This window comes from Ochotona curzoniae, unplaced genomic scaffold, assembly GCF_017591425.1.
Source record: "Ochotona curzoniae isolate NIBS_2020 unplaced genomic scaffold, NIBS_Ocur_1.0 contig_64, whole genome shotgun sequence".
NCBI classification, from domain to species: Eukaryota; Metazoa; Chordata; class Mammalia; order Lagomorpha; family Ochotonidae; genus Ochotona; species Ochotona curzoniae.
In genome coordinates, this window is record NW_024466502.1 from 17,691,399 (window position 1) to 17,696,960 (window position 5,562).

The 5,562-nt window shown below is 39.5% G+C and overlaps 1 non-coding gene across 1 annotated transcript; it reads left to right on the forward strand.

The window, feature by feature from the left end:
- Window positions 1–4,484: 4,484 nt before the first annotated feature.
- LOC121163816 lies at window positions 4,485–4,591 on the forward strand. The gene has a single exon (XR_005884967.1). It is a non-coding gene; the product is annotated as a U6 spliceosomal RNA (small nuclear RNA).
- Window positions 4,592–5,562: the final 971 nt, after the last annotated feature.

The following is a 5,562-nucleotide window of genomic DNA, read 5'->3' on the forward strand; positions in this document are numbered from 1 at the left end:
TATTATCTAATAGGTAAGTAGTAGTGAAAGTGATTAGATAGATAATTCTACTTGTAATTTACCTGAACAGATTTCTGTTGCCATAAAATATCCATATAATTGAATCTGGTACTGATTTACATAACATATTTTAATTTATGAATCTCAAACTTTTCTAAAAAAAACTTTCTTTTTTATTTGACATTCAGAGTTATAGAGAAGTAGAGAGAGAGATATGTTCCATCTGCTCATTCATTTTCTAATAGCCCAAAGCCCAGAGCTGATCTGATCCAATCCAGGAGGCAGGATTCTGGAGCCTGGGGCCTCTTATGGATCTCTTGTGTAGTTGCAGAGTCCCACTAGCTCAAGTCATTTGCTTCTTTACCATGTCATTAACAGAGTTGGATCCGAAGTGGATCAGCCAGGAAATGGAACAGGTACTCATTTTCTGAAGTTAGTGCTGCAAGCAGAAGTTTGACTACAATGCTAAGGCAACAACCCAAGGATCATTAGCTTTTGACAGTATATTCTTGAAAGCTGGAGATTGTAGCTGCATATTTTTAAAGTGATATTGAAGATCTGAACTTGAATTTCATATCAGATTTTTTTTTCTTAATCTAGGTGATTACTTTTGACCCAATCTTAAAAAAAACTGTATGATAATATCAGTAAAAATGTTATGCCTTCGATGTTTTGGAGACATATTTTCAATTTTATTTCCCTTTTGTGACTTTTTTCAGACATATTAAGACAAACACTCTCTGAAAGAAGTATTGCTGTAGCAACCCAATTTTTATTTTGCATTTTCTTCTTCCTATTCAAAAACTGGAGTGCATTTTTTGAAGGAGAATCTGGATGGGAATTCTTATTGGCACAGCAGGTGTGACCCCCTACTGGCTGTATCCTTGCAGTGAGTAATTGGCCAGTTGGGGGAGAGAGTGGACATACAGCCTGAAGCCCAGGGAGAAATTGTACAAATATAAAAAAAAAAGGAAAATAAATTAATAAAAAGAGCCTACAGGGTATTTCCTCCCGTTTTTCCATCCATGCATGGCCGTGATTATATTTTTGTTGTCCTATACGTCCGATTATTGCTTGCATCTGTTTTTCTCCTGCATATCAAACTCACGTAACAGATAAAGGAGCCTTACTGCCTGCAGTGCTGATAGAATTTGGCTTATAGTGCTTGAAATCCTTAAGAGCTTAAACAAATTGTGGAGAGTACAAAGAGAAAAATTACCTTTCTCTTTTGAAAATTTTTAACATTCGTGCTGATTGTGTCACAAATGTAACAAGAGGAACCTTATCATATAAAATTTCTTAAGGTTATGCTTCATCTATATTTTCTTTAGGCAAATTTTAAGATAAAAATAAAAATATGTCACCCATGCATGTTTACGCAAAATAAACTTTTCATATGTTAGTCAATATTCTATTTAAGTCACTCTTTATTCATGTCTTTCTGAGAATGTGATTATTATATGTTTCTGCACTTTTTAAAGATTTTTTTTAAAGTTTCATTTTTATTACAAAGTCAGATATACAGAGGAGGAGAGACACAGAGGAAGATCTTCTGTCCTATGATTCACTCCCCAAGTGAGCGCAATGGCCGATGCTGCTCTGATCCGAAGCTGGGAATCAGGAGCCTCTTCCAGGTCTCCCACAAGGGTGCAGGGTCTCAAGGCTTTGGGCCATCATTGACTGCTTTCCCAGGCCACAAGCTGGGAGCTGGGTGGGAAATGGAGCTGCCGGGATTAGAACCGGTGTCCATATGGGATCCTAGCACATTCAAGGCAAGGACTTTAGCCGTTAGGACACGCCGCTGGGCCCAAAATTTACTTATTTTCAATGGAAAGACAGATAAACAGGAAGAGAAACAGAGAGAAGAATCCTATATCTGCTGACTTACTCCCCAGGTGGCAGCAACAGCAGAGCCAGTCGGAAGCCAGGAACCAGGAGCTTCTTCCAGGTCTCCCACATGGGTGCAAGGTTCCAAGCTTTGAGCTATCCTCGACTGCTTTCTCAGACCACAAACAGGAACCTGGATTGAAAGCAGGCCCACAGGGATTAAAATTAACTTCCATATGAGATTCCTGACCATGCAAGGCAAGGACTCTAACCACTAGGCTACTGCAATGGGCCCTCTGCACAATTTTAATGTATGCCATTCAGTAATCTCAGGATTCTCTCAAAAGATTGATGCAGAGGCTCATCATAGCTTCTAGAAAAAGTACTCACTCCCACTTAAGTGTCAACTTTTGCAAATAATCCCCTAAATGTTTCTGTACATAAGCCTAATTCCATGAGTTAAAAAAAAAATGTTGATTATGTAAATAAACTTATACTTTGAGAAACCTAAAATATTTTCTTAGGGCCCGGCTCAGTGGCCTAGTGGCTAATGTCCTTGCCTTGAACATGCCAGGATCCCATATGAGAGCCGGTTCTAATCCCATCCAGCTCCCTGCTTGTGCCTGGAAAAAAACAGTCAAGTACAGCCCAAAGCTTTGGGATCCTGCTCCCGTGTGGGAGACCTGGAAGAGGTGCCGGCTCCTGGCTTTGGATCAGCACAGCACCAGCCTTTGCGCTCACTTGGGGAGTGAATCATCGGAAGGAAGATCTTCCTCTCTGTCTCTCCTCTCTGTGTATCTGACTTTCCAATAAAAGTAAATAAATCTTAAAATATTTTCTTATCATGTATTTGGATGCAGAGTGCTGTAGAGGGATGGATATACCTATATCTTCCTATCTATCCATCTATCTAAAGAGAGAGAAAGTGAGAGAGAGTGAGAGAGTGAGAAAGAGAGAGGAGACGCCTCTGGCCAAAGCCGACAGACATGAACTGCATTGTGCTTGCTCATGTAGATTTCATGGACTAAAATATTTGATCTATCTTCTACCATGTTGCCCATTAACACAGAGCTGGGGCAGAAACACAATAAGCAGAATTCAAACCGGCAGTTCAAAATGAGGTGATGGCATTGCAAGCAGGGGCCTTACACAATGGGTAAAAATGCCTGCCCACCAGCATTATTATTTTTGATTTGCTTCTTTCCCTAAATGTGTTGACATATCTGGTAAACTTGGAATATGTTTGGTTAAAGTCAGTGATAACTATGACTTTTGTTTGTTTTTATTTTTGCTTTGTTTTGATTTATTTATTTGAAAGTCACAGTTATAGAGACAGTGGATGAGATAAAAATCTTCCATTCTGCTTCCTTCCTCCGAGTACCGCAATGGTCAGCACAGGAAGAGCCAGAGCCAAGAACCAGCATCTTCATTCAGATCTCTTCTCTCAGTAGTAGTCGTCTAAACTCTTGAGCTACCGTCTATCTTTTTCTAAGTCATTAGCGTAGAGTTGGATGAGAAGTGGTGCAGCTAAAACATGAATGGGCACCAGTATGGGATGCCAAAATACATTGTCAACTTCTGGGCTACAATGCTTGTCGTCAATTGTATGGCAGTGTTCCAAGCCCAAAGTCATCCCTGCTGCCTCTTGGGGGTGTAGTAACAGGAAGTTGGAATCAAAATCTGAGGTGAAAATGCAACCTCGTGTCCTTGACGTCAGTGAGGATGCCCCTAGTACTGCCCTGACCACTGGGCCAAAGATTGAGCCCTTAATGGAATTCTAATCTTAAATTGAAATTTATACATATGGTACTGCAATTACTTTCACAGATATAATTGGTTTTGTCTCTGTGATTCAGTATTTTCCTTTTTGCATAATAGATATTGATTTAGATTGAGATACACACATATATATTTATGATTATATTTTAAAGTATAAATATACATATTTACACTTTAGATTGTGACTAAAGAGAATCTTTGGACACATTGAAAAATGTAGATATCAAACAATTGATACATCTCATTTTCTTTCTTTTTTTTTTTTCTGCTGAAGATAATCAGTTTTTCCAACTAAAATATGAGCATTGGATAACATCCTCACCTTGCACTTACTGGGATCCCATATGGCCGCTGGTTCTAATCCCAGCAGCTCCACTTCCCATCCAGCTCCCTGCTTGTGCCCAGGAAAAGCAGTCAATGATGGCTCAAAACCTTGGGATGCTGTACCTACGTGGGAGACCTGGCTCCTGGCTTTGGTTCGCCTCACCTCCAGCCATTGTGGTCACTTGGGGAGTGAATAATCAGATGGAAGATCTTCCTCTCTGTATATCTGACTTTCCAATACAAAACTTGAAAATGTAAATCTTTAAAGGAAAGATGAGCATGTATTCTGATTATATGTTCCAAAACCAAGATATGTTATTTGAAAAGTCTTTTCATCATATTTGTTAGATATAAGTTGCTTTTCAGAAATTTCAATAGATTTTTGGCTGAATATTTCTTTTTATAAACTGTATTCCACTACAAAAGTTTGAGAAAAATTGCTTGTACCTCCATTTGAAAGTTTTGGACAAGTTGCAAGTAAATATATAGAATTCTTACCAGATTAATAAAATCTGTGGATTCTATTATGAGTCACTACTTCAAAATTCCTACGGGTGCTTGCCTCAGCAGCACATATACTAAAATTGGAACAATACAGAGAAGATTAGCATGTCCCCTGCGCAATGATGACATGCAAATTCCTGAAGCATTCCACATTTTTTTCTCCCTAAATACCCCCCTTTAAACCTGAAGGAAACAATATGGAAATAATAGTCTTACCCACTTTCCTGTAGCCCTTGAACCTTTTACCCCAATTAACTATGTAAAGATTGTCAATAAAAAAAAAAAAAAAGATTCCTATGGTAAGTATTTGAGCACCAAAAAATACAAATACTATTTCATGTAAGAATATATTTTTTTAAATTTTTGTTTGATATCGTGATCAACATCAACATTACAAGCTTACTGTACAAAAGGGCATGGCTATGTGTATATACATTTAATAAATTGAGCTTCTCATTATTCGGCAGAACACTACAGTTGTTTTGGATGTAATTATGACTTATACATTCATTACAACTTATTGCCAAGTCATTTCCTCTCCAGTTTTCCCATTTTAATAAAAGTCTTGTTTACTCAATGACATTAGCCTTGCCAAATTTAGAATACATTTTATTTTATTTTTTTGAAAGGCATAATCACTTAATTTTGCACATTAATACGCCAGCAATAAAGCAGCAGCAATAGAATTAACGGTGTCACATTGAGCTAACAGCCTATCACAGAGCACACCTGAACTGGAGCCCTCGGCGCAAGAAAGAGAAACACCTGAATGAGAGCGGAGGCTCGCCCACTCCCTCAGCGCACAAAAAGACACACCTGCCCCGAAGGAGACTCGCCCACCCACACAGGTGTACAGAGTAAGAGAGGAACCACCAGGCGTACACACTCCCACTGTCTCGGCATGGACTCTCTTTACTCTCTATCCGGGCCTGGGATGGCTCTGCGGAACCCCCAGGCTGAGGGTGTTGTCTGGGCTACAGCTCCCCGGACGTCACGGTGTGAGCTAGTGAACCCCCAGAGAACCACAAAGAGTCTCGCTGGTAATGCAAACAGCAAACAGAGTTTATTGCGCCAGCATGCTGGGGTCAGACTGCATTTGGGGCACACAGGCCAGCCAAGCCAGGCTGC